Raw genomic sequence first — 10,739 nt, 5'->3', positions numbered from 1 at the left:
CATTTATACCCCTTTGGCAGCTAATAATACATTGCTCATTGCCAATAGTGACAAATCTACTATTTATTATCAGCTTTAGGAAAGCTGATCCAGCTCTGGTGTGGGAATCCAGGGCTTCCCTCTGGCTGCCCTGGGACCCTGGCAGGGGTCAGGAACTGCCCTGGACAGAGCCCCCAGAGACACTGTCTGTGATCTCTGCCCATGGAAAAGAGTTTTCAATCTTACAGGATGAATTACCAGCTCTCAGTGTTTGATATAAGCAATAATTAAGTGTGGCACGGGTGCAAAAGTAAAATTTTAGGTTTCTAGATTAGGGGTCCAAAGGGGACAAGATGGAGGAAATTGGGTGTGCCTTGTCATTTTTCTCCTTCTTCATGCTCTCCATGTTTCACTGTGGTGTTGGCATTTTTCTGTTGGTTCAGGCTGGGGACACACTGTCCAACGTAGGTGACAGATATTGGCACGTTATTGTAAATCCAGCACAGGTAGTTTGTGGTATTTAATGTTTGTAACATCCCACTGAGGGCAGAGCCCCACACGCTGCCCTGCAGGACAGAGCTGCGGCAGGGCAGCAGAACATGTTAGAGATAAACAGAATAAACAACCTTGAAACCAGCACAGACCAATTATGGCTTCTGCTTTGGCAGCGGGACTGACAGACAGAGACTTTCTACAATCTCAGAATCATCAATACCACAGATTCTGACACTCTGGGATGATTCCACCCATCCCTTCAAGCCAGGGTCAGCCCAGTGGCTGCTCCAGCTCTGCTCCTTCAAGGCTGAGCACAGCCAGCAGCTCCCAGCCCCTCGGGAGGGATCAAAGGACGGCTGCTCACCGGCTCTGGGGGTTTTATTGCGCCTCTATTAAAGCTGTTAAAAATCTTTCCATTGTGGCAGTGTCTGGGAGTGATAAGTATTCATAACAGAGGGGATTCAAGATGGGTTTGGTTGTAAAAACACCTCTAAGCTGGCTGGATTTATGGCTGTTAAATCATCCCTCCTCTCATCTGTCACAGCCTTTTCAGATGTTCATCACTGAACAACAGCGAGGCTGGGGCCATAATTTGTGCTGCAGCGTGGAGCAGGAGGAGGGGAGTCCTCTCCACCAGTAACTGCCTCAGGATTTATGGAGACTTCTCCCAATCTTTTTTTTTTTTTCCAAGTAGAAGAGGCTTTGCTCCTCTTCCTGCTGTTGCCAGCTTGTTCAGCCAGCTGGAGCCGAGGAAGCCCGGGTGGATTTAGAGCCCTGCTGGGAGGGCTGACAGCAGCTTGCAGGGAATTTGGATCTGCAATGCGGGGCTGCGCCTCTCGCTGGGCTCAGGCTCTGCTTCGGGGCTGGATCTTCCCATCCTCCCCAGCTTTGGGGGTGAAACATGGGAAAATCCCACCGGTGCAGCTGCTAAAGAATCCCAGAGTGGTTTGGGTGGGAAGGGAACGTCAAGCTTTGCTGATATTGAGGTGTGGGCTTAGAGGGGGGCTGGTTCATCAGGCTGCAAACCAGGGGCTCCCTGCCTGCTCTGGCAGCCTGGGGGGAAACTTCTGGAGATCTGGGATGATATTTAGAGACCTTCTCACTCTCTGCACCCTCCTGAAAGGTCAGAGCCAGGTGGGGATGATCTCTCAAGGAAGAAGGGACAGGGTGAGGAATTGTGAGATGCTGGAGCTGGGGAGGTCAGGCTGTTTTCCTGTTCCCTGGGATGATTTTGGTAGCCAGCACTGCTCTTCCCACACGAAACCCTCGGGATGTCTGGTTTGGAGCTGTGCTGAGCGAGGGGCAGGGCTCCCCCCATCTCCCCTCTGGTTTATTTTAGGGACAGCAGCTCTCAGAGCTCCCACAAATCTAAAATTGAGGTTGGACAGAGCAGCCAGCGACATCTCAGGGGGTTTGTGCTCAAAATTGGCAGCCCCAGGTCAAACTCTGTGCCTCTGTGGGCAGGGGACACGAGCCATAACCTGTTGCAGCATTTTTGAGAGAAAGAGGAGATGAATTATGAGATTTGAGCTACTCCAGTCTAGGCCTCAGATTTGGGCCTGGTGAGGCCTTCAGGCCTCTGACGCAGTTCGAAATTCAGAGTTTATGGCACAGATAGAAATTGCATTAAGGTGTGATGGGGACCACTGGGTTGTCTGGGTGTGAATTAGTATAGGTTTATAGTGTAAGGTTTAGGCCATTTTAAGGAAAAGGTAAACAACATTAGCCTATCAATCAGGGTGCCTTTGTTTCTGTAAACTATGTAGAAGCTGATATAAACTACCATCTTATCTGGAATAAAGGGAGAACGTTTGATTAACCACATTGTCTTGTCCAGTTTCCCGTTTTTCTGACATTCCCTGGCTTTTAGAACCTGCCTGGAGTTTCTGTCCCACCCTCCCCTGCCTCACCCCTCAGCCACCTCCTCCGAGCTCTGCCACACGTGGTGTCCCAGCAAAAACTTTTTCTTGGATAGATTTTTGTTGCATTTTGTGATTCCAGGAGCTGGGAATTTTTTTTTTTTTTTTTTCCGGTCTGATGCTTGCAAGTTTTTTTAATCTGTGTGAAAATGAAGTTCAGGTTCAACGCTGAGTTGAGGAGTTTGCTCCCACAAAGAAAAGGGTGGGAAGGGAATTCCATAATCCCATGGAGGCTCCAACAGGACACATTCATACCCCTTTTGGCAGCTAATAATACATTGCTAATTGCCAATAGTGATAAATCTACTATTTATTATAAGAAATAATCTTAGTTTCAGGTTGTAATAGGTGATTGTACTACTGGATCCTAAAAGATAATATTGTAAATAGAAATTAATAGATTAAATAGATAATTTTTAGATAGTAGATTTAATAGATATTTTTAGACAATAGATTTAATAGATAATGTAATCCCAACAGTAAAATTTATTGATTATTGTATTAATAGCTAACACAAATTCTATAGATGCTGCTGCTTACAGGAGATGATAATAAACACTAATACAATAAAGGAATACTACTAATTAATAATAAATATTAATAAAGCTAATAACCAGCCCCTGTCACCATGCTGAGAGGACAGAGGGCAGAGGAGGGGTGACACCACAGACCACGGGGTGACCCTGAGGTCTTGGGCTCCCCTGGACTGGACTGGTGGGGTTTGATCCATTACACCAAAGTGTCCCCTCCTGTTTGGCCACAGTCATAAGGATCAACCTCTGTGTCCCCGTTTGACCCCTTGATTATTAATTAATGGAGACATGAACGACCTCAAGGAACTCCTGCGTCCACATTTGACCCCTTGACCAATTAATGGAGACACAAATGACCTCAATTGACCAGATCAATTAAAAAATACTCCAATGACCTCAAGTAACCCCTGTGACCTCAAGTGACCCTGATCAGGGACTCAAATGACCTCAAGTAATCCCTGGATCAAAAAAAAAATACTCAAATGACCTCAAATAACCCCTGTGACCTCAAGTAACCCCTATGAGGGACTCCAATGACCTCAAGAAACCTCAGGATCAAAGAAAAAAACACTCAAATGACCTCAAATAAGCCCTGTGACCTCAAGTAACCCTGATCAGGGCCTCAAATGACTTCAAGTAACCCCTGGATCAAAGAAAAAATATTCCAATGACCTCAAGTAACCCCTGTGACCTCAAGTAACCCCAATGACCTCAAGTAACCCCGATCAGGGGTTCCAGTGACCCCCAAGTAACCTCCGTGACCTCAGGAAAACATAATGAAGAGTTCAGTGCATAAAATTTCATTCCAGTGTTGTTGCTGAGGGAGGTGCAGAAATAATTCTGAAATAATAATAAAATAATAATAATTATTATTCTGAAGTAATAATAAAATCACTTTCTAAGGTGCCAAAGGGAAACCAGTGTAGAACTCCAAACCAGCCCTTCCACGATAAAAGAAGTCTTTTACCTGTTAGGATAACCAATGATTTATTATTAATGTAATGGGGAGTTTTGGGGGATCTTTATTTTCTGCAGATAGATCCCACTTTTCCATTTACAAACAGGGAAGAAGCTGCTGACACCAGAGCTGGCAGCCCCTGAGTGCTGGGTGGGATTTGTGCTCAGGTTCTGCACTCCCAGAGCTCACCCTGCCCTGAGCCGTCCTTCAACAGGCAGCAGCAGCTTCAGGAATGAGCCAGAAAAATAAAAAAATGGGAGAAAAAACCTTGTCTGGCCAGGATTTGGATTCAAATTCCAGGATTTGGACTCAAATTTCCAGGATTTGGACTCGAATCTCCAGGATATGGACTCAAATCTCCAGGATTTGGACTCAAATTCCAGGATTTGGGCTCAAATTCCAGGATTTGGACTCGAATTCCAGGATTTGGACTCAAATCTCCAGAATTTGGACTCGAATTCCAGGATTCAAGGAGTAACAAAAACCCTTCTGTTTGTGGGAGCAAATGCCACAACCCAGCTTTGAATCTGTAATTTATTTTCACTTATTTTATTGATTTAAAAAAAAACCCTTACAAGCAACAGAGCTTGGGGACAGTGTCTGCCAGCCTGGGGACGAGGGGCTTGGAGGAACATCTCCCTCGACAGCACCTGCTCGGTGACAGCCACCACTGAGACCTCAAAGGGCAGCACCATGCCCACAAAATGCTCTTAGTTTGGAGTGGGTCTGTGGTGGCACAAAGCCAAAATGCAGCCAGCAGCCCTTCTGCCACAGCAAAGTCCCCAACACACAGGATCAGCCACCTCAGAGCTCCCCAACACCCGGGTTTTGGCCCTCACCCATCCCCTCAGCACATCACAGCTGGCACTGAGCAAAGAGGGATGAGCAAAGCCCGGCAGGGCAAAGAAGGTGCTGGAAAAGCAGCTGGAAGTGGCAGAGATAAGCACACACCACCCAACGTGGCCTCAGACACTTCCAGGGATGCAGGGACAGCCGCTGCTGCTCTGTGGGGCCACCCCACCTCACAGGGAAGAGTTCCCCCCAACATCCCATCTCACCCTCTGACCATGTGAAGCTGTTCCCTCTGGTCCTGCCGCTCTGTGTCCTTGTCCAAAATCCCACAAAGAGCTGGGATTCCTCTTGGAGGGAGAAAACTCACCCCATCTATCAGCACTTTGCAAGGCTCAAAAGGTGGAAAGGCTTTTGGGGGTGAAGCCTCCAGCTTTCTCCAGGCGCTGCCAGACCCTCACAGCATCCAGGAGAGGTGCACCCGGATTGATGCCAGCTGCTGCCCGGCCCAGCTGTGGCACGGCCAAGCCGGCACCCGCAAAGGGGCACATCTGGCACATCTGGGGCCGTGCCAGATGTGCCGGTGACCGGTTTTGTAGCCCCATCCAGTGTCTGCCAGGAGCACTGCGCCGCTGGCTCCCCGGGCGGGCAGCGCTTGGCCCCGGCTGCCTCCCGGAGCTTTGGCTGGAAAATCCACCCGGTTGATGTTTTCCACCTGCTGTCCCTCCGGGAAAAGCTCTCAAGGGGGGTCCTGGGCAGGGCTGCCACCCCCTGTGTCCCTCGATACCTGGTGGCAGCGGTGGGTAAACGGTGCAGGTCATAGAATATAAAAATGTGCCAAAATTTTATTTTATTACCAGAATTTAAGTGTGCCAAAGGCTCTTTGCGGGTTGGTGTGGGAAGGGAAGCCCTTCCCAAGGTGTTGGGATTCCACAGGAAGGTCCAGAAAGGATGAGCTGAAGGCAGCTGGCTGCAGAATTCCCCTCTGTAGATTCTCTGGTGTCTAACACCTGGTGGCTCTGCCCGGTCTCAGCCCTTTGGGGCTCTCCCCATTAAATGCTGCTGAGTTTCCTTGGGATTGCGGGAAGGAGATCTGCTGAAATCCCCTTATTCCCCCCTCCAGATGTTTCCTCTTGCCCTGTGGGACGTGTCCAAGAAAACCCAGGGGATTCCTCACTGTCCTTCCCACTGGGACTGGGGTATGTTCAGCTTTTAAGTCTCTACAGAGATGAATCCTGCCTCTAAAACATTTGATTTCATCCTTCTCTGAATGATTCACCGCTGAAATTGGAAGATTCCCATGCAGAAACATAACTTTGATTTGTTTTAATTTATTTTTTCCCCTTCACAGGAGCCCAAACTTCCCAAATTTGTTTTACTGCAGCAGAGGGAAGCTGCTGGGAAGGGCTGTGCTGTGGCTCCTTTAGGAAGGGCCCGAAGGCAAGGCTGAGTCACTGAGACAGAGCTGCAGAGAGGGCTGGACAGTAATAAAACACATCTGTCCTCTGTGTCCACATCCCAGATGTGAGTCACATCCTCTCCTTCCTCGCTTCCAACTCCAGGCCATGTTTGGACAAGGTCACTGCAGCTCCTTGTCCAGCTGGGAGACACAGGGGGTGACTTGGCTGAGCTGGATTTTCCCCTGCTGGCTTCCCCAAAGGGCTCTGAGCTCATCTGCCAGCAGTCCTTGCCGTGGGCTCAGCCAAATTTGCCCCTCCACATGCAAAGAGGGGTGGGCAGCTCTGTAAACACCGGATAAGCTGGAAAATCCCAAGAAATCAGCATGCTCTCCTCCCTCTGGAGCTGGCTGGGTATGGAGCTCAGGGATGGAGCAGGATGCAGGACTGAGGGGGCCAAACTCACCAGGCAGTTCCCTTCCCTCCTGGTGCTATTTCTGACAGTGCTGCAGAAGCTTTTTGTAGTTTTATTCCAGCCCTAAGGCTTTTCCATGCGTTGTGACTTCCCGAGGAAAAGGAGGAATGCTGAGCTGGCTGGCTTGGGACCAGCAGGCCCTGGAGCCCCCAGCAGCAAGAAATCCTGATCCTGGGCAGCTCTTGCAAAGGGTGAAAGCCTTGTGTGTGTCCTTGCTGGGAATGGAGTCTGAAGGGGGATTTTCCTCCTCCTTTTCCAGCCAGGATGGAGGCAGGTGTGTTTTCCCCCAGAGCACGCTGTCTTCATCTGGCAGCTGATCTGCTCAGCTGCATCCCCAAGCTCGTGCTTTATGAGCCATTTCTGCACTTTCTCCATAAAATGGGACATTTTTGGCTGCAACCCTGGGATAAAAATCCCACGGGGGCAGATGGGACACGAATTCTCTTGTGTCACCTCTGCTCAAGGTGACCTTCTCCAGCATGCAGCTTTTAATAAAGGACAAACATCGTTCCTTCTCCCTGGGGATTGGGAATTCAGGGTGTGAGCACCCCTTTCAGCAAGAAATCCAGGGATGTGGCTCAAAAAAAAGGAAAAGCCTGAGGTCCTCGGGGGATTGCTGTGGGGCTGGCAGCCAGCAAAGCTCCTTCCTTGCCGAAGGGAGGCAAAATTGAGCAGTTTTCCTTGGCTGGCCTCTCCTGCCACTGCGTGTGCCGCTTCCAGGCAGCATGCTCGGGGACACGAGGGGACAGCAGGGCCACTGCTTGCTGCCCGCAGGCTCCCAGCTTTGCTGTCACTCAGGCCATGCTGGAATTGGGTCTGAAATGACCTTTCCCCGCTGCAGCCCTGTGGGTTGTTGCTTTAGCCTGTGGGTTTTGGCATCCAGCCCCTCCATCCCTCACACAGGGGATGGCTGCTCCAAGAGGGGCTGGGCCCTGGAGCAGAGGAGGAAAAGGATGCTGGAAGCGCTTGGCTGGGAGGTCAAGTGTCCCAAGATGGCACTGTGGTGGCTTTTTCGAAGCTGTCACTGCCAGCAGAAAGGAAAACAAACCCCTCCTGAATAACACGGGTCTGCACAGGGCAAATATTTGACGTGCTGAATAAATGAGCAGGAGGGAGACGTCAGGGAGAGCAGGGAGCTCTGACTCATGTTCCTGCTGCACTCCAGGCACCTTCCCGGCAGGCAGCTGCCAAATGTCCCCGTCCCTGCAGCGTGGCAGGCAGAGGACAGTGTTCCCACAGCCAGGGATCTTTGCAGGTCTCCAGGGGTGCCGGGACAGCCCCAGGAGCGATGGAGAGGCAGCAGCAAGGGGGTGTCTGGGATTTTGGGTTGTGCCTGCTGGTTCTGCCCCCCCTTCCCTCCCTTTCCTGGGAATGCTGAGTGCAATCCAGCTTTATTCCAGGTTAGCACGCTCCTGTTGAACAAACAGCCTGGGGATGCTGCATCTCGCTGTCAGCACGACACGCTTCACCTCCTGCCTCCACCACAGCTTCGGGGTGACAATAGTGCTCAATTCCCTCCCTCCCAACCTGCAATTTAAGCATGTGGGGAAGCAGCAGCGTTTCTCTGGCTGGAAAGCTGCTCAGTAGGAGCGTTTGAGCGGAGCTCTGTGGTTTTCCTGCCCGTCCGCCTGCAGCTGCGGGGGGAAAAAGCGAAATATCTCGGCTGAACTCTGGTTTCCCATCAGTGCACAGCGGGGAGGGCCAAGCTGCCATTCAATCTGCAGCTCTGGGGACAATGCAGCCTGTGTCCTGCTGCCACAGCCACCCTGGGCAGGGACAGGCTGTCCCAGCCCCGTGCTCCTGCTGGTGGCACCGGTGCCTGGAGGGACAGCGTGTGCCTCTGAGGACACGGCGTGTTTTGTGATGTGTTCTGTGATGTGCTCTGTGATGTGCTCTGTGATGTGCGTCGGCTTTGCTGCCCGTGTGTGACTGGAAACGCTCTCTCCCCCACCGGCTGCATCCTGAGGTTTGTGGATATGAAAGTCCACATGCCTCTTTCTTCTTTTTAATTGCTATAATTTGCCTGCCTCTTACCCGTGGTCAGGAGCAAGGCTCGGCTCCGAGTTCCCTCCGTGGGTTTATTTTGGTTTTGATGCTGTGCAAAAAAACCCCAAAAACCACCCCAAGCCCCCTGCCTGGTGCCCTGGGTGTGCATCCCGTGCCTGGGTAATTTTCCTCGCTGGAGTAATTTCCTTGCCCCCAGTAGGACTTCTCTTGTGAATAAAGCTACGTGGGATAAGAGGCTGAAAACCACAGCCTGGGAAATTTATGCAGAGGAGGGAAGGAGGGAAGGAGGGAGATTGTTCCTAGCAGTGCCTCTGATTGCTGTTCTCATGGCAGGAGGACCGGGCTGGGGCTCATTAGCAGGCAGCAGGAGGCAGGGCAGGGTTCTGGAGCTCACAAATTGCCTGGGAGCAGAGGTTGGTGCCTCCTGCCCTGGGTGCCCAGGGGGATGGGGCTGGGCTGGAAGCAATTCCCTGTGCCAGTGCCAAGCATGGGGTGTTTGCTGCTGCTCCCATATCCCAGCAGCCGGGAGTCTGTGATCCTGTGTCCTCTCCTGAGCAAGAAGGGAGCCTGGATGTGCTGCTTGCTCTTCTGGGGCTCGCTGGCAGAGAGTTGGGGTCTCTCCGTTTGTGCTGTGCAGGGTGGGGTGAAAACAAGATCAGGAAAGGGAATAGTTGAGAAAAAACTAGAGGATCCCAAGCTGAGAGAGGTGAAATTTGAAGTATCATGGGCAGGAAGAGGTAAAGGCTGATGGTTTTTCATGGGAAAAGTGCCAGGAACAGCTTGGGCTGAGCAGAGGACGCGGAGCAGGGAAGGGCTGAGCTGTTACACATCCTCTGGGACATGTCTCGTGGTGCTTTTCCTGCAGACACAGGCAATGTCCCCATCCCTGGGGGACTTCCCAGGAGCGGCTATCACACCCAGCTCACCCTGCACCCATCCCTGTGCCCCCAGCCCCTTGGCAGAGGGGACCAGCATGACCCCCCCAGCCCCTGCTGCCACACGGAGCCCCTCAGAGCCAGCGAGCTGCACGTCCCCATGCCTCACTGCCACCCCAGGTGGCCTTGTTTTCCTCGGCAAAGGCGGATGGGAGCCACCATCTTCTGAGCAAAGAGCATTTTTAATCTCCTGCTCCCGCTCCATGCAATTAACTTGATTCCCTCCCCTCGTTTCCTGCAGAGGTTTAATTAAAATGCATTGTTCGCCTCGCCAATTATTTGCTCTGTCCCCCGGATAACCTCTGTGCAGCGAATGCTTCTTGGGGCTTTTTTATTTTTTTTTTCCCCTTTCTTTCTTTCTTTCTCTTTTATTATTATTTTTTTTCCCTCTTGTTGTTATTGAGGTTTCTCTCTGCTCCCCCCCGGGCAGCTCCAGCAGGGTTTACCTGGCTGGGAGAGTGGGATTTGGGGGGAATTGTGGATAGGGGTGAGCGGGGGCTGCAGCATCCCTGCGGAGCCGGGCGGGGGGAGCAGCTCCGTGCCCCGAGCAGCTGGAACAACAAGACCTTGTTGACTGGCTTTGAGTTCCAGGCAGCTGCTCCAGCAGGTGATAATTGAAACCGGGAGCGAACCTGGATGGTGGCAGGGGTCGAGATGTCGTTCAGCCTCCCTCCTCGCCCTGCTGCCAGCGGGTTTGCGCAGGGTGGGGAGCCTGGGGGTGGCAAGGAAAAGGAGCAGCACCCCGAGGAAAAGGGGTGTTGGAGCAGGGAGTGAGCGGCTGTGGCTCCACAAGGTCATCCCTGGAGGAGAGGACTGGGAGAAGGGGTGTTCAGCGCTTTCTAAAAATAACCCCGTGGCAGGACCGAAATAACAAGCCTCTCTTGAAGCCGGGCCAAGGCAGCTGCTGCCGGGCCCCCGCGGCCCCTCGGGGGTGATGAGCAGCTGGACCTGGCCAGGAGGGCCACGGGAGTCCCCCCACTGCTGGGGAAGATGAAATAGAAAAGCCTTAGAAATATGATTGCCTGGCAAAAGATTTAGGAAATACAGAGATTGAGATGGTAACAAGCTTTGAGATACCAAACCTTAGCTACTGAAGAAGTAGAAAACAATAGTACAGCCAGGATGAAGACAATCCCCCCTTCTGATTAAACAATGCCCTTACCTACAGATGGGCCCAAAGGTTAAAAGGAATGTTCTACCTCACCCCCCAAAATGTTTGGGTCACCCCACACCTGTAACCCTCCCCTGGAGC

The sequence above is a fragment of the Taeniopygia guttata genome, chromosome 11 (genome assembly GCF_048771995.1).
Source record: "Taeniopygia guttata chromosome 11, bTaeGut7.mat, whole genome shotgun sequence".
NCBI classification, from domain to species: domain Eukaryota; kingdom Metazoa; phylum Chordata; class Aves; order Passeriformes; family Estrildidae; genus Taeniopygia; species Taeniopygia guttata.
Note: the sequence above shows the minus strand (reverse complement) of the source record.